This window comes from Zonotrichia albicollis, chromosome 27, assembly GCF_047830755.1.
Source record: "Zonotrichia albicollis isolate bZonAlb1 chromosome 27, bZonAlb1.hap1, whole genome shotgun sequence".
Classification (NCBI taxonomy): Eukaryota; Metazoa; Chordata; class Aves; order Passeriformes; family Passerellidae; genus Zonotrichia; species Zonotrichia albicollis.
Genome location: NC_133845.1, coordinates 5,744,993 through 5,763,594, shown reverse-complemented (window position 1 = coordinate 5,763,594; position 18,602 = coordinate 5,744,993). Strand labels below are relative to the sequence as shown.

At 48.7% G+C, this 18,602-nt stretch overlaps 1 long non-coding RNA gene across 1 annotated transcript in view; it reads right to left on the bottom strand.

Annotated features, from left to right (window-relative positions):
• Positions 1-667: 667 nt before the first annotated feature.
• Positions 668-18,602, bottom strand: part of LOC113459981 (uncharacterized) — a 28,348-nt gene continuing 10,413 nt past the window's right edge. Inside the window, exon 3 of the long non-coding RNA XR_003381592.2 lies at positions 668-819. This is a non-coding gene — a long non-coding RNA (uncharacterized LOC113459981). The remainder of the gene's footprint in view (positions 820-18,602) is intronic.

The following is an 18,602-nucleotide window of genomic DNA, read 5'->3' as shown; positions in this document are numbered from 1 at the left end:
AGCAGCTGTGGCTGCCCCTGGATCCCTGGCAGTGCCAAGGGCAGGTTGGGTGGAGCTTGGAGCAACCTGGGACAGTGGAAGGTGTCCCTGCCATGGCAGAGAGCTGGGTGATTTTGAGGTCCTTTTCAACCCAAATAATCCTGTGGTTCTGTGATTTCTGCCTTTCTTCAAAGAAGAGGAAAAGGAGCAGCAGAGGATGCTGATGTCCTTGCCCTATCCTAATTATCCCTTATCATTTTCCATGTAAGCAGTGCAAGTCTCCTCTGTCCTACTTTAGTCGAGATTTCTATTCAATCCTTGGATCCTGTTGTGGTGCTGTTACTGATTTCTCCCTGAAAAATGATGCCAGTTTAAGAAGATCCGAGCCCTTCTTTGTAATGAGGACATCCTGAGCCTTGAACATCTCTCAGCCTCATCCCTTAACCCACCCAAGATGTTCCTGCTGAAGGAGCTCTTGCTGGTGTTGCAGGAGCTCCCTCCAGTTCCTGGGGGTTGTTTTGTCCCCATCCAAAGCCACTTGTCTCTGTTGTGAGCAGGGACCTTCCCTGCTCAGCTCACCCCTCTGCAGATCCTCCCTCAGCAGAGCCAAGCTTTGCTCCCAGACCCCTCCATTCAGGGTGTGAGTGTAATGCGGCAAATACCACACCAGGCCTTGCTGACTGTTTAATTGGAATAATTCCTTTCTTTGCAGCTCCTTCCCTGGGATGTGCATCCAAGCAGAGCAGGTCTCTGTGCTGCTCGGGGTGTCTCACAGCTCCTGAATCTTTGTCTTCACAGCATTTCTGCTGATTCCTGCTGTTCTCTTCCTCATCTCAGCATCTAAAAGCAAGAGGTCAACGAGATGGTCAGATACTCCCTTTTGGATGTGGGCAGAAGACCAAGAAATAAGTGATCAAAAGTTCACAGTTGCCTCAATACCCGATTACAGACCCGTTGCAAAAATCCAACAGTTCCCTGTCAGAGCCCCTAAAAAAGTCTGAAACTAAACTAAAAGCCATCTAAAACTGCAGTTACATCTGGCTTTCAGTTTCTTCTCACTGCCTTCTCTTTTTAAGTTGCTCATAAATTCTTTGGATACAATTCCTTTTGGGCTAAAGTTTTTTAAGTTTGGCCATCCCTCAAAAGTACGTTAAAAAATAAATAGAAAACTTGAGAAAATGGGCTTGGCAGTTGACATAAAGTTGTTGTGCAAAAATCCTGTCCTGCCTTCACTTTCCCCAAACCAGAGCCACCCCCAGTCAGCCAGACTGCACCAGTGTGCAAACTGCAATTTAATTGGATGGGGCCATGAGACCCTTGGAGGGGCCCTGTGGAAGAGGGCTCAGATCTCCTTCATCGCAGCCCCTTCCTCCTGGCACTTCTGCAGAGAAACAGGCCAGATAATTTTCTTTACAGCTCCTTTCCCACAGTTGCTCCCTGTTCCACGTTACCATGGGATGCATCACAGGCAGGCAGACAGGGCTTGCAGGCTGGGCAGCGAGGGGATGTAATCTGTAACAATTCTGGGATGGCATCAGCTAGGAGAAACCTCATCCCATGGTCATACATAGTTCATGTACAGTCACCAAATCCCGTTTATTACTCAGCTAATATCCCATTTCCTGGAGTGTTCAAGGCCAGGGCTTGGAGCTACCTGACTGTCTCAGGTTGTAAGATGTGTCTGGGGTGTGCATTCTATCCCCATCTGTCAGAGCTGGGGCAGTTCTCTGCTGTTCATGGGGCAGTTTTCTTTATCTCTCCCACAGCCAATCCTCCCTCCAGGAGATCTCTGCTGTTCATGGGCCATTAATTATCAATTACCTTCTGTCCATGGTGAGTGTCCCTGCAGGGCTGATCCAATCCCACCATCCCATGGGCAGATGCTCCGCCCAGGGGAGGAGCCAAGCATTCCTGCCTGGATCCAATCTGAGCCTGGCCCAGCACAGCAGCCTTTGCCCCCTGCATTGCCAGAGGAGCAGCTTTCTGCTGCCCTGCATGGCCAGAGGGAGCCCAGGCCCATCTGCAGCAGCCCTGGAGCTGCAGAGGAAAACTCCCCCCTTGTGCAGGATCCCTGCTGCAGCAGAGCCACAGCTGGCACTGCAGGAGGGCTGAGCCCCCATGGGATGGGGCTGGGTCACCCCCTGACACACAGGGGACAGGGCATGCTCTGACTCTGGCAGGGTTGGTTTGTGTTACTGCATTTTTATTTTATTTTATTTTTTCTTCCCTAATAAAGAACTGTTAGTCCTACTCCCATATCTCTGCCTGAGAGCCTCTTAATTTCCAAATTATAACAATTCAGAGGGAGGGGGTTTACATTTTCCATTTCAGGAGAGGTTTCTGCCTTCCTAGTAGACACCTGTCCGTTCAAGCCAAGACACTGTTCTAGGGAAGGGTGTCCCTGCCCTTGGTAGGAATGAGTGTTGAGGTTCCTTCCAACTCAAACCATTCTGGGGTTCCTTGGTTCTGGAACATGCAAAACATGGCATGGAAAATGCTAAACCCCAGTGTCCTCTACACACCCTGGATGGATTTGTGCCCTCTACAAATCCTGGGTGGATTTGTGCCTTCACCATTCTAAGAAGTGGCTGAGATGGTTTAGGGAAAAGACAAAGCTCCTGGGTATCATCCAGCAGCCTGGATGTTCCAGAAGGCTTTCCCTTGCCATGCTCCTACAAGCAGATTTGGTGGGAGACTCCTCAAGAACCACCAGTAAATAATGCTTTAAAAGATTATTTTCCTCCTCCTCTCTATTTGTTAAAGTACTGAATAATCCAGGAGCTGTAAGAAGCAGCAATGCAGCTCTGGGAAGATCAAAGCAGGGATTTCCTGGGGTGGGAAAGCTCCCTTCACCCAGGAGCTGGGAGCTTGCCTGGGGAACAGAGAGCTGCTTGTCAGCTCAACACAGGAGATCATTTTCCATTCATTTTCCATTCACTCTCCATCCCCATTGTGTGGATCACAATGGCCATGGCCAGCCTGGGGCAGGACGGTGGTGCCACGCTCTGGAGGGTGACAAACAAGGGACACAGTGTGGTCCTTCCTGGGCCAGGGAGGAGGGGATGCATGCTTTAATTCAGATATACACAGAGGGGTTGTAGGAATTGTGTGTTTGCTGCTTTTATTTGTGTTGGTTTCTTTCCTCCAGGCTCAATTCCCACTTTTCTGCAAGCCTGCAGAACATGGACACCCTGGTTTAACCTGCAGCACACAAACACAGGATCTGAATGAGTAAATCCACCAAAACTCAGTCCTTTATTAGATCAAATTTCTCTTCTCTTCTCTTCTCTTCTTCTCTTCTCTTCTCTTCTCTTCTCTTCTCTTCTCTTCTCTTCTCTTCTCTTCTCTTCTCTTCTCTTCTCTTCTCTTCTCTTCTCTTCTCTTCTCTTCTCTTCTCTTCTCTTCTCTTCTCTTCTCTTCCCTTCCCTTCCCTTCCCTTCCCTTCCCTTCCCTTCCCTTCCCTTCCCTTCCCTTCCCTTCCCTTCCCTTCCCTTCCCTTCCCTTCCCTTCCCTTCCCTTCCCTTCCCTCCTTCCCTCCCCTCCCCTCCCCTCCCCTCCCCCTCCCCCTCCCCTCCCCTCCCTCCCCCTCCCCTCCCCTCCCACTCCCCTCCCCTCCCCTCCCCTCCCCTCCCCTCCCTCCCCTCCCCTCCCCTCCCCTCCCTCCTCTCCTCTCCTCTCCTCTCCTCTCCTCTCCTCTCCTCTCCTCTCCTCTCCTCTCCTCTCCTCTCCTCTCCTCTCCTCTTCTTCTCTCTTCTGAAGGACTCCTGTAGGATCCAAGTCCATATAAATCACGGTTTCTCCGACTGCAGGCAAGTTTGGAAAGGGTCTTTAGATAATCTGCATCATTTAAATGACTTTGCCTCATCTGCAAATGCCTTAAAAGGGCTTAAAAATGGTGGGTTTGGAGATGGAGAAATAAATGTTTTCACCCCTCAGGGCTGCTCTCAAAGCAGGGATCCTGGATCCACACCCAGAGCTATCCTGGCAGGTAAATTAAGGTCCTTCATACACCATTTGTCTTCCTCATCCCCTTGCAAACCCAACTTCACTGCCATGAGCACATGGAGATTGGCTTGACCCAATGATGTTCATAAATTGGATTTTAACAAGAACCCCAAATGACTAAGGGAGAGAAAACCCCAATCAGAGCCCAATTCCAACCCCTGGCATTGCTTTCCCTCCTGTCAAATTCTCCATCTCCAGCTGGGATGGACACTGGACTGCAGGGAACTGGGCTCAGGAGAAACAGATAATCTTGAGAGGCCCTGGGAGAACTGTCAGGGCTGGAAATGTCCCTGGAGAATGTTCTGGAGTTGTGGGACAGCAAAGGCCTCTTCCAGGAGAGAGCCAGCTGAGATTGTCACATGCAGTTTGTCATCACTGCCAGCTAAAAGTGTCCTTGGAAGGCTGGTGGAGGGCTGCTCTGTCCTGGAAGGGGGTCTGGATGGCTGAAATCTGGGCAGCACATGTGCACCCTCCTTGCCCGTGTGAACCCTTGGCTTTCTCCTCTCCTGCTCCCAATCTTCCAAAAAAAAAGAGTGAAAAGCTTCCACTCCTGCCTGTCTGGTGCCCGTGGGCTCACTGTCCTTCATCTCCTGCCTTGAGGGAATGGAGCCATGGGCCAAATTATCTGGAAGAATCCTTCAAACCAGCTCTTGCACCTCCCACCTGGATGAGCTGGGTGAGTACAGGGATCCTCCTAAAATTCAGCATTCCTGGAGCTGGCTGGCCCTGGAATCAGGCCCTGAAGGACTCCAGCAGTAATGCCTGATCCTTGGCTGGTGATTTTTGCTGTCCTTTCCCTCATTAACCACCTCATTAATTGATAAGGGAAGGAAGTGGGGAGCGGCGTTCCCAGAGCCAGATGAAGGATACATGATGCACTTCCCTAAACTTCCATTTGGCCCTTTTTCCTCTTGCCAAAACAAGCAAACAAACAAACATCTGAGACTTCACTGTTGTTCTGGGGCGCTGGAAGCCATGGGGACAATGCTGATTTTCCAAAGCATCTGCAGGATCACTCTGCAGGGCTGAAGGAACACTCCTGATCCAGGTACACAGCTGCCCTTGCCCTGGGGACACTGCTGACAGGACACACAACAATGGCCTGGGAAGGAGCTGAGAGGTTTTGATCACAGTTTAAGTCAGGAATCAGCAACATTCCTTTCCCTGGAGGTTACTGTGGCATGCATTAAAGCAGGACTAAAGTTCAAGCAAAACCTGAGCCAGCATTGCACAATGCTGGCAAAAGGTCCCGTCATGAACGCTTGGAGATTGTGGGGAAGAAGAAATTTAACCCATTTGCCTGTTTTTTTCCCCTACTGCTGTGACACCCAGATGATCTCCAGGAGGTCCAGGGGGATGTGCTGAGCTTTCTGATGGCAGCCCAAAGGGTGAGGTGATGAGGGTTTGCTGTCTTTGACACAGCCTGCCCTGGGACACAGCTCAGAGAGACCAAGGCTGCTCCCCACAGCTCCTGTCAGACCACTTGGGATGATGGTTTCACTTTCAGACCCTGGATTTGGGAAGAAAAGAAAGGGGCTTGTTTTCAGAGCAGTATAGCACAGAAACAGGGTCCAGATCTCTCTCCAAACAACTCTCCATACCGACCTGCACCTTCCTCACACCCCAGGAGTGCTTGGCCCTGCATCCCTGCCCTGGATTTGTTCCATCCCTCTCTCCATCAGAGACATGTTATCAATTTCATGAAATAAATCCAAGCCCAAGCCTGTTCCTGAGGGGTATTTGAGTTTCAGCAGTCACAGACATCCCTGCCTGCATCTCCTTACAGGGGAGGTGAAGCCCATGGTCCCACTCTGTGAGCTTCAGGCTCCTGCTGGGCCACTCAGCCCTGAGAAAAGGCTCCAGATCCAAGCAGGCAGCGTGTCCCAGGTGCTTTAGGGGAAGAAGGGTCCTCACCTGTGCAACCCCACACCTCTGCATGCACAGGCACAGGGATGAGGGCTCAGGGCTCAGCTCTCTCCTGCTGCTGGACTCTGTGAGCTCAGCAAGCTGCTGGCTCTAAAGGGGCAGCCTGGGGTTCCACAGCAGGGCTCTGTGTGTGACCCAAGCTGGGACACCAGTGTCCCTCCTGATGGGGTCTCTGGTGTTGAGATGACCCTGAGGGGTTGGAAAGTCTTTTTTTCCCCAGCCCTGAGACTGAAGAAGAAGACAGAGTTCCTTGGCTCTGGTTCTTCAAGGTTGTTTATTTTCTGTTATCTATAAAATTCCTTTTCCAACCTGCTGAGATCTGTCCAGCACGTTGGTTCATGGCACTCTGGCCGCCCTCAGGGTGGTGTTATCTTTTTATACTAAAAACTACCTGTACTTTATTTACAATAATTTCCCAATACCTATCACCTATGTTAGACAGTCTGTCCCTACTCTAAACCAATCCAAAACTGTCACCATCACAGCAGAGGATGGAGGCCAAGAAGAAGCAGAAAGAGAGAACACGCCCAGATTCCTCCATCTTGCCTCTTGAACCCCCATTCTAAAACCCCCAAAATTCTACATTTTCACCCCATGATTAGTTCACTGTCATTCAATTCAAACTCTTGTGGCTTGTAACCCTTCACACAAAGTTGGTAATTGTTTCCATGGGCTAAAATCAAAGGCACAGGTGTCTTTGACTCCAAGCCAAGGTCTCTGAGCCTCCAGGGCAGTCAGAGGAATTCCTGTCACATTCCCCTGTGGCAGTGCCCTGGAGCTGCAGCACTGCCATGGAAAAACCACCCCTGGCAGGGCGGGCAATGAGGAAAGCTGCATGCCCAGCAGAGCTGGAATTCAAAAACTCTGCCTGGAACACACCAGGCCCCTGGCTTGTGCCTGCTTTCAGCACAGCCAGATGGAATCCAGGAGATAGGCTAGGAGAAATATGGGCTTGGAAAAGAGAGACACGGCTTTGATGTGCAACCACCACCCCTCTCCTCTCTGTTGTTCCTTCTCCCTCACGCCAAGCTGCTCTGACAGATGCTTTCCCTCTGCCCCACGATTCAGGGGTCCCTGGGCAGATGAATTCATCACTCAGATAACTATCCAGCAGCCACGAGGCAGAGGAGGCCAAGGAAAACACACATCCATCAGCAGATACGTGGTGCAGCTCTCCCCCTCCTTGAGGGATCCACCTTGGGAATTCAATCATGAAGTGATGGCTGCAGTGAGGAGAGCTGGGAGGGCATCCAGGACCCCCCAGATCCCACAGGGGATCTGCTAGTGTCCCTGCAAGGTGATTCAAAGGAGAGGAGCACAGCCCACACCTGAGCTGGGCCCAGCCACACTGATCTCCTGAAGAACTCTCCGAGGGGAAGGTGCTGGTGCTGCATCAGGAATCAGCATGGACAGCACAGATGCCTCCAGCTCACAGCCCCTGACCTGCCTCAGCTGCACAAAACCAAAAATGGCATCGTGGTGGATTAAAACTTCCCCCAAAAAGAAAAACTAAACAAAAAAAAAAAAAAAAAAGCAAAAGATAGACAAATTCCCATGAAGGCAGAGCTTCACCGTGTCTTCCATCTTGCCTTCCCACAGAGCCCCTGGCTGGTCTCCAGCCCCCAGCTGGGCAGCAGCACAGATTTCCCAACACAGCAATCTGACTGATGTGTGTGACTCTGGGAGCTGCCTCCCGACCCCTGCACTGCAGTAATGTGTGGCCTGCTGGGCCAAGTGAGATAAAAAATGTGCCATCCCCATGCAGGGGGGTGCTGGGACTGCAGGATGGGGTTTGTGTGGCTAAACTGGGAGAATGAGTCAGGCTGGGGAGCCATTGGTTTCTCTGGGTCTGGATTGAAGGCACATGAGGCAGTAGTTCCTGTTCATACTCAGGTGTTTATTATTTCTTGTCAGTGAAATAGTCTCACAATCATGAGTTTAGCAGCAAGGCACAAAATGGCCAACAGTCTCTTGGTACACGGTCTTTTAAGACTAAACTATCCAATTAATAGGATATTATTTTCCCTTTTAACCTGGTAACTGACCCCACAGAACCCGCAATTGGGGACTTTTCTGCCCAATTACAAAATGCCACCCAAACCCATGGAGAAGAGGGAAGAAGAAGCATGAAGAAGAAACCCAGGACAAACACTGTGCCCTCCATCTTGCTTCCATCAGCAACGCACTGAAAATCCCAAAACCTAAACTGGGAGAATGAGTCAGGCTGGGGAACCATTGAATCAGGCTGGGTCTGTATTGAAGGCACTTGAGGTGGCAGTCCATGTTCAGACTCAGGTGTTTATTATTTCTTATCAGTGAAACAGTCTCACAACCATGAGTTCTGCAGCCTTTCATTAGAAGGCACAAAATGGCCAACAATCTCTTGTTACAAGGTCTTTTAAGACTAAAGTATCCAATTAAGAACTGACTCCTAGATTATTTTCCCTTTTAGCCCAATAACTGATACCGAAGAGCTGCAATTCTGCCCAATTACAAAATGCCACCCAAAGCCAAGAAGAAGAAGGAAGAAGAAGAAATTCAGGAGAACACCCTGTGTCCTCCATCTTGCTTCCATCCACACCACACAAAAAATCCCCAAACGTCAATTTCTCACCAAGTGATACACCTCCACTACTCTCTATAATCTATTTCACACTATTGTGGATTCCAGTCTATCTTGAAGTCTGGGAAACTTTCTCCATGAATGAGGGTCAAAGTCAGTGCTCCCCAGGCACCATCATATTTTCTGAAAAATCCTCTTTGCCCAGGATTCTTCTCCTGGGAAGCTGAGAAGCCTCAGAGAAAAAGGAAAACAATATTATCTCATTTGCTTCTCCTGTGTTTTGCTGCTTTGGAAGGTGGTCTGGAGATTGTTTATCCAGCAGGTGGGTGTTTGATTGGTTTCCTGTGAATTGTTTTAACTTAATGGCCAATCATGGTCCAGCTGTGTCAGGACTGGAGCGAGTCACAGGTTTTTCTTTAGAATCTTGTTAAACCTTCTGTAATTATCCTTTCTTTATTCTTTAGTTTAGTTTTAGTATAGCATAATATGATATGACATGGTATGATTATAATATAATATAATATAATATAATATAATATAATATAATATAATATAATATAATATAATATAATATAATATAATATAATATAATATAATATAATATAATATAATATAATATAATCTTCTAAGAATATGGAGTCAGATTCATCATTTTCCTCCCTTTGTGCCAACCCCACAGGGTTAATCCTACAGGAACACATTGGACACCTCTGTGGGATGTGATGGGAGCTGGGCTGAGCTCTGAGGAGGAGGCCAAAGTCAACAGCAGTACTGGGAGAGGAGCTCAGGCACTGGCTGCAAGAACAAGGATGGGATCATGATGGATTTAAACGTGACACATCTGCCTGGAGCTGTCCAGGAAAATAAATTTTTGTGGTGTTAGGGTGGTGGCAAAGAAGAATGAGGGAAACAACAAGAGGGTGTAGCAGGTTCTCTCAATGCTTTGCTCCACGTCAATCCCACCCTTGGGTGGATTTGGGTCTGTTTGGACGGAAGAGGAGAAATTTGGAGTGAAGTCAGGATCAAAGCCTCAGGAAGTTGTTGGCACTGATGCAGTGCAATAAATAGATGTATAACACAACATTTTCCTGTCATCCCAGTCCATTTTCCACAGATCTGGTGGGAGCCCTGACTCTTCCCTCTCACCAGCTCCATCAGTGCTGTGCCTTTAATTGCTGATCTAAGGGAAAGCTGAGAGCTTGCTGCTGCTCCCCTGCATGTGATGGATCACCAGAACAGCCTCTCCTCCATGATATTATGGGCCCCAACCCGTGATCTTGGGTAGAATTCAAAGTCTGGCTTATCAGCAAAAAAATAATCTAGTTAAACTTAAAACAGCAAGACTCAGCTCAGGCTAGAGGATGATTTATTAAGAATCATGGACTTTGGAGACAGAGAGAGGGAAAGGAAGCCACAAACCCCACAGACAGCCTGTAAAAGTTCCAGTTTATAATCCAACAGGAGTGGCTGGACAGCTCAGGCTGGAAAATCAGCTGGAATTCATCACAAGGATCTGGCTCCTGCCCCCTCCCTGGGTGCCCCCATCCCAGGCTGGGGTGACCGGGGGATGTGGTAAATCTCATGTGCTCACCTGATTTTGTGCAGAGCAAAGAGGAGCTCACAGAAAAATCCCTTTCAGTGACAGATAGCTGCACTTTTTCTCTCTTAACCAGGCAGAAATATTTCATTAAATTAATTAACAATTTGTTTAAAGCAGGCATGATATATATATATATATATATATATATATATGATATATATATATATATCTATTATAAATATATATCTAAATATATACCTGGCAAGTGTTTTTACAAGAGGAAGACAAAAAGCTGGAAATAAAGTGAAAAGAATTTATCAGGATCAAGGTGTCATCTTTACAAAACCTTATAGTTTGGAAAAAAAAAATCCTCTTTTCCACTAGGAAGTTGTTACATCCCAAATTTTTGGCTTGTGCTTACAGAAAGCACTGCAGGCTTTATTAATGATCACAAAAATCCAAGGATGAAAACATCCAAGCTCACACCTCCCTTTCTGCAAAACTATTATGTTCATTCATAAAAGGGGAAAAACCCACACCCACCAACCTGATACCATCAGCTGGGATGGAAATATTCAGGAAACAAAGCAGTGAAGCTGGATTGCTTCCCCATATCATTCTCATTAAGGCCTTATATTTGAATAAAGACCCTGAAAAGAGGCAAAAAACCTGAGATTCTCTCAAGGGTGAAGTCACAGCTTGGGTCCCTGTCACAGCCATCTTTTATGAAAAATCCTTTCTTTAGGATTTTTCCTCCTGAGAAGCTGGGAGGCCTCAGGAACAAAATGTAAACATTGATTATCTGCTGCTGTGGGATGCAACAGGTGCATCTGTGATTGGTCTCATGTGGTTGTTCCTAATTAATGGCCAATTAATTAGGAACAACCACATGAGACCAATTAATTAATTAATGGCTAGTCAGCTGGCTCAGACAGAGAGCCTGAGCCACAAATATTTGTTATCATTCTTTGCTGTCCTATTCTTAGCCAGCCTTCTGATGAAATCCTTTCTTCTATTCTTTTAGTATGGTTTTAATATAATATATATAATAAAATAATAAATCAGCCTTCTGAAACACAGAGTCAGATCCTTGTCTCTTCCCTCAACCTGAGACCCCTGTGAACACCATCACAGGTCCCAAATAGGGAAAATTTATTAATGAAGATAGAAATTATTAGGGGAGAGTTGACAGGGGAAACCTTCCCTTGACTGCCCCAGAAGGGTTTTTCTGGGCAGGGCTTGCAGGGACACGTGAGGGTTCTGTGGGGATGGGAACGTACTTGGTGGATGTTACAGAATCACAGAATAATGAGGTTGGAAGTGCCCTCTAAGATCATCAAGTCCAACCTATGCCCTAACACCTTAACTATAGCACCAAGTGCCATGCCCAGTCTTTTTTTAAACACATCCAGAGATGGTGATTCTACCACCTCCCTGGGAAGAGCATTCCAGTGCTTTGTTATTCTTTCAGTGAAATTTTTTTCCTAATATCCAACCTATGCCTTCCATTTTTCTCCCTGGTTTAATCTGTGGCCAGCAAAATATGCTTTCCCCTTAAATCCAGGCCTCTTAACCCCAAAATGGGAATTTGGAACCCATCCTCACCCCTTTAACCATTAACTTTTGCTTTTTTGGTGGCTCTCCACCTTGCTTTGATAAAACATCCACTGCTGGGTCTCACATGGGATTTACATTTGTGAGAGAGGCAGAGAGGTGAATGCACCAAGGAAATAAGAGCTCACCCAGCCTCAGAATCTGTTCTGTGTCCTGAATTCCCAAATCCCAGCCAGGGGGAACCAGGAGCTCAGCACCACCAGGAGCTCAGCACCAGGAGCAGAGAGCAGAGCCTCAGTCCCCACATCCTGCATGGGGCTGACATCAGTTCCTCCTGCTTTTATTGACACGGTCCCAGCTCTAGCCTGAATTTTTCTTTAATTACCTCATAATTCTTGCAGCACTCAGGGTTTTTATAAGCCTCCTGCTTTCCTCCAGGTCAGCAATGAGTGGCCCCAGCTGCCCCATTTTTTAATCACCAAATAAAAGAGAAACGCAGATGCATTTCCTTGCACTGATGAGAGACCCACGGTGGGGTTTAAAGGAGGAAAAATTACTCACATTTGAAGTCATTTTGGGGCCTTTCTTGCCCCCTCCATGCCTTGGTGCCAGGGGGTACCCAGAGAGGTGGAGATGCTCTGAAGCCATGGACATCCTTCATGCCCTGAGAGCTGCAGGTTTCCCCTTCTGGCAGGTTTTGGAGTATTTTATTTTTGTCAGACACTTTGAAAATGTCTTACAGAGAGAGTAGCAGCAATAAGAGGTGAGTTTAAACCTGGAGAGTGGGCCTGGTGGGCTGCCTGTGGGTGGTAGGAAGCAGGTGGGGTTTGGCTTTTTTCTGGCAATTAGGAACAGATCAAAGCTATACGAGAGCAGGGAGTAAGGGCTGGGTTGAGCTGCAGCCAGGAGGGTTTTTTAGGGAAGAAAAACTGCCCAGTTTTCCCATTAAATGCTCACCATGCAACAAACCTGACCAGAGAACAGAGATTGAGACATCCCATCCCAAAATGGTGACGTTCCCACTGTACATAAAGAAGCCCAGCTCTGCTCTGTGAGCTGGCCAAGACACAGAGAAGAAATTTTCAGATCTCCTGGGGCCCAGAGGCACCCTCTTCTCAGGGCACAGAGATTCCTGTGCAACAGACACCCAGCAGGCAGCACTGTGAAGAGCAGATGACATTTTAATGCAATATAAAATATGTTACTGGGTCACTCGGTGCTGTTTGGGTTGGCTGAGGGACATGGGGACAGCACATGTGCCAGCATGGCCCTGCTCACAGCACAGCCACGCTCTGAGCCCTGGGAAACCATGTCCTCCTTGCAGGGAGAGGGCTGAGGGTATTGGAATATCACCAATAAAGCTGGACAGGGTGTGCCTGAGCTTGTCTGGGCCTTGGTGCTGAACCCACAGACACTTTGGGCCGGCTGGATGTGTGGTGTTTCACCCCACAGACACTTTTGGCCGGCTGGGTGTGTGGTGTTTCACCCACAGACACTTTTGGCCGGCTGGGTGTGTGGTGTTTCACCCCACAGACACTTTGGGCTGGCTGGGTGTGTGGTGTTTCACCCCACAGACACTTTGGGCTGGCTGGGTGCTGCACTGGGCCCGTGGGGACAAGGCCAGGCCTGCAGGAGCTCTGGTGGTGCTGGGATGGAGCTTTGCCCCATAACAGGGGCTGCTCCTCGGGTTTCCCTCTGGCAGAGAAGTGTCACAAAGCCTCTTTTCCCAGCCCAGTACTCGAAGAAGGAGTCAGAGCTCTTAATTTCTTGGTCTTAAGGTTGTTTATTGTTTCTTATCTATAAAATTCTTTCTCCTGTCCAGCTGAGGTCCACTCAGCAGGTCAGTCCAGGCACTCTGCCTGCCCCCAGGGCAGTGTTATCTTTTTATACGTAAAACTACATGCACAATGTTTGCAATCACTTCCCAATACCTATCACCTATGTTAGACAGTGAGCTTCTACTCTAAACCAATCCAAAAGTGCCAACATCACAGCAGAAGATGGAGGCCAAGAAGGAGAAGAAGAAAGGCTGGACATGCCCAGATTCCTCCATCTTGCCCCCTGAACCTCCATTCTAAAAACCCCAAAAATCTATTTTTCACCCTGTGATAAATTCACTATCATTCTACTTAAACTTTTGTGGCTTGTAATTCTTCATATAAGGTTGGTAATTGTTTTTTCCAAGGACTAAATCAAAGGCACAGGGGCCAAGCCCCCTGGGCAGGGTCTCGAGTCCTCCAGGGCAGCCAGAGGAATTTCCTGGGTTCCCACAGGTGTTCACAGTGACCCCATTCCTTCACCTGGATGGAAGCTGGAGAGAGATGAGCAACAAAACACCCCCTGAAAGCATCCCCTAGAGTGAGACAAGTCCTCCTGGCCTTCCAGTTAAACCAGTAGCCCAGGCTGGGGAAGAGGCCCAGCCCTGTGAACCCTCTGCTGGGGCACTGCCACAGCTGGCAGCAACTGATGGTGTTTGTTCAGATGAGAACAATTTTCCTGAGCTTGTGCTCTTGACAAATGCAACCTGGAGGCCTCCAGGCCTGCCTGCCAACAACAACATTAGGGCAGGATGGGGCTGTGTCTGTTCCCAGCCGAGCTGTCAGCTGCACTGGGGGCTCTGGGGTTCATTGGGATTGTCAGCCCTACGAGCATCCTCAGCCTCCAGGGAAAATGTGAATTCCCTTCCCTTCCCTTCCCTTCCCTTCCCTTCCCTTCCCTTCCCTTCCCTTCCCTTCCCTTCCCTTCCCTTCCCTTCCCTTCCCTTCCCTTCCCTTCCCTTCCCTTCCCTTCCCTTCCCTTCCCTTCCCTTCCCTTCCCTTCCCTTCCCTTCCCTTCCCTTCCCTTCCCTTCCCTTCCCTTCCCTTCCCTTCCCTTCCCTTCCCTTCCCTTCCCTTCCCTTCCCTTCCCTTCCCTTCCCTTCCCTTCCCTTCCCTTCCCTTCCCTTCCCCCAGGGCCAGTGTTTGCCATGGGAGCAGAGATGTCAGGATCACCAAAATGATGATTTGGAACCCATCCTCATCCCCTTAACTATTAATTTTTGCTCTTTTGGTGCCTCTTCATCTTGCTTTGATAAAGCATCCAGTGCTGGGTCTCACACAGGATTTACATTTGTGAGAGAGGCAGAGGTGAATGCACCAAGGAAATAAGAGCCCACCCAGCCCCAAATGCACAAATCCACACAGGAGGGGTCACTCAGACTGACCAAGGCTGCTCTTCCCATGAGAAAGTCAGCCTGGATCTCCCAGTGACCCCAGCTGATGCAGAAATACCTCTCCATCCCTTGCCAAGGCCTCTGGAAAGGGCCAGAGCTCCTCCTGACCCCAGCATTCCCTGGGTACCAGGATGAACAGAAATAACACAGGAAACACAGATTAGAACTGCAGAATGTGCTCAGCTGGAAGGGACCCACAAGGATCATCCAGCTCAAACCCTGGCCCTGCACAGGACAACTCCAAAAATCCCACCGTGTGCCTGAGAGACAAGGACTGAAGCAGAAAGGTCCAGATTAACATCCCAATTTCCCAGGACATGCCAGGGCATGAGGCAGGAGCTGCTTCCATGCACACAACTGTCTCCAGGCCTTTAAAGCTTCCCAGGAGTATTGTGGGCTGAGAGCATCACCAATCATCCCATCCCATCCCATCCCTATCCCATCCCTATCTCATCCCTATCCCATTTTTCCCTCTCTTTGAATTTTCAGAGATACCTCATGACTGCTTTATTTCATGTGGTGAATAATTTCAGCAGCATCTCCAGTGCCAAATACAAAAATTCCTTTCTGAAAACATGTTTCTGGTTCTGAAACTCACTGAGAAGCTCAGGGACATCTGAGAGTGAATCAAACCCACAGCAGGAACAGAGGCAATTGTAATGAAATTAAAAAGAGAAGGAAATTAAATGATTTTTTTACAAGGAAGGAAATTTAAGGAATGAAAAAAAAGAGAATAAAATAATGATTTGTGGGCACCTTGAGATGGAGAAGTGGAGACCATCTCAGAAAGGAGTGAAAAAATAAGGCTTTGTATGAGGTCTAGGGAGATAACTTCAAGGGGAAAAGCTAGACAGTGTTTTTCCAGCTGAACTGAGTTTTAGCAGACAGAATTTTGCAGGCACATTTTGGTTTGATGAAAACCTCTTCAGAGAATACTTCTGCAGGGTTCTGAGTGTGGTGTCTGGGGAGGGTCAGCCCTTGTGCTGTGCCTTATTCCTCTCCTGTATTCAGTTTTACTTGTAAAGACAAGAGGAAATTTCTCCTCTGTAGGTGAAATTCCAAACTTCTCTATTTAAAGACGAGTCCCACACAGTCTGAAACGTTTGAATTTTTGGCAGGATGGAAATTCCTCATTTCCTCAGCACATTCTGTGGGACTGAGGGGTTCTGCTGCTGAGACTGAGGGGTTGTGGAGCATCCCCTCTGGGAACCCCCTGCCTCAGTTTCCCCATGCACAGTGCAAGGACACGTTGGGAAGGGGCAAAAATGTCCCTGGCACGTGCAGGGCTGATGGTCCTTAGGGCTTAGGGTTAGGATTAGGGTTTGGGTTAAGATTAGGATAGGGTTAGGGTTGGGGTTGGGGTTGGGGTTAGGTTTAGGGTTAGGGTTAGTGTTAGGATTAGGGTTGGAGTTAGGATTGAGGTCAGGATTAGTATTAGGGTTAGAGTTAGCATTAGGGTCAGGATTAGATATAGGTTTAAGGTTAGGGTTGGTGTTAGGGTTAGGCTCAGGATTAGGATTGGGATTAGAGTTAAATTACCATTAGGAGTAGGGTTAGGATTAGGTATAGGTCTAAGGTTAGGATTAGCGTTAGGGTTAGGTTTAGGGTTAGGGTGAGGTTTACCGTTAGGGTTAGGATTATGGTTAGGTTTACATTTCGGATTTTGTTTAGGTTTGTGATTAGAATTAGGATTAGGATTTGGGTTAGAATTAGGATTAGGGTTAGTACTAATTTGAGTTTTAGGGTTAGACTTTGGGTTAGGTTGTGTTTTAGGATTATGAGTAGGGTTCAGCTTAGGGTTAGGTTGTATGTTAGGATTATGAGTAGTGTTCAGCGTAGGTTTAGGATTAGGCTTTCTCTTTCTAATGGCGGTCCAGAGAATTTTCTACATTCTCCTAGCTGTGGGATTAGGTTTAGTGTTGGAGTTAGGGTTAGACTTTGGGTGTGGGTTAGGGTCAGGATTAGGTTTATGGTTAAGCTTTGGGTTAGGGTTTCTCTTTTTTCTGGAGATCCAGACACGTGTCTGCCTGCTCCTGGCTCTGGGAATGCCTTTGGGAAGCTGCATGGGGCAGAGGGTCTGTGCAGGGCTCCCCTCGGTGCTCACAGACAGCCTCTTCCTCCTCACCAGACATCTTGGCTCGCTCTGGCCGCTCCTCAGGTGGGAGCAGTGCCAGCTCTGTCCCTGGCCCCCATCAGGCGGTGATGGAGGGATGGAGGGAAGCTCTGCCTCCCAAATCGCATCCCCAGCCCCGCCGCTGCCGACAGCTTTATTGCAAACCCGTGGGGAGAGCTGGCCCTGCACCATCCCTGCTCCACAGCTGCACAGGCAGGGAGAGAGCTGAGCAGGAACGGGGGAGGAATCCCCTGGAAAGCCGTGGTGGAAATTTGGCCACCCTCAGGGAAGTTCCTGCTTGTGCAGAGGAAGGTTGGTGGGAAAAACTCCAGAGGTGAGGTTTTAGTGATGGGATAAAAGGGAAAAAATCCCAGAGGTTTTGCACAGCAGCTGCTTTTGGCCCTCCTAAGCCTGACCCAGGAGGGCCAAGTCTTGTTTCTCCCACAGATGGGGTCTCACCTTCTTCCCTACACAGAGCCCAGCCCTAGCCCAAAGCAGGGGGACATAAACCCACCGAGCCCTGCTCCACTCTGCTTCCCCCCTTCTTCAGGTCTTGGTCTTGCTGGGATTTGAGCTGTGCAAAACTCACATTTTAACATTTAAACAGTAAATATGTCATGAAGGAAAGGTCTGCATGGATGGAGAGCACTCCATCCTTGGCTGGGCTAAATGGCTTTTCACTCTTTTCTTTCCACATTTCCACAGCAACTCGTGGGCATCCTCACTCACCCTGCAGCCCCTGCATCCTCCCCGGGCTCCTGGTGCCCTCCACACCCTGTGCCATGGCCACTGGGAGCCTTTCAGAGCTCATCTCCTGCAGGAAGGGAGAGTGGAAACAGCCGTGATCCCGGGCAGAGGGGCAGGAAGGGCAGGGCTCACCTTGTCGCAGACATGCTTTATGAAAAATCCTTTCCTTAGGATTTTTCCTCCTGGGAAGCTGACAGGCCTTAAGAACAAAATGTAAACAATGGTTATCTGCTGCTGTGGAATGCAACAGGTGCATCTGTGATTGGTCCATGTGGTTGTTTCTAATTAATGGCCAATCACAGTCAGCTGGCTCAGACTCTCTGTCCAAGACAGAAGCTTTTGTTATCATTCATTGCTATTCTATTCTTAGCCAGCCTTCTGATGAAACCTTTTCTTCTATTATTTTAGTATAGTTTTAATATAATATATATCATAAAATAATAAATCAAGCCTTCTGAAACATGGAGTCAGATCCTCGTCTCTTCCCTCATTCAAGAACCCCTGTGAACACGGTCACATCACCCAGCATCCCACCCACCCACCAACATCCTTCCAGGCACGCAAGCAGCACCTGGCCACCAGAATATTTGACCTGCTGGGACCTGCTGGGTGTGATGAAGGCCATGAATGGGGAAGTTTAGAAGGTGGATTTTGGAAAACTCTGCAGACAGCGTCTCCCTCATTCCAAACCAAACAGCACGTGGGGCTGTGGGGCTCCCACAGATGTGGGGTGCCAGGGGGACACTGCAAAGCCAGCAGGGAATGGCTCAGGCCCTCAGCCTTGGCTCCCTGGGCTGCTCCAGACCTGCAGTGCTGCTTGCAGGGTCTGTGGGATGTCCCCTCTGCCTGGCTGCCCAAGCCCTGACCCCATCTCCTCACCCTGCTCAGCTCATTGTGGTGCCCAGACAGTCCCAAAAATGCCAGAGCCCAGCGTGACCCAGGTGTGGAGGGCAGTGTGGGCTGG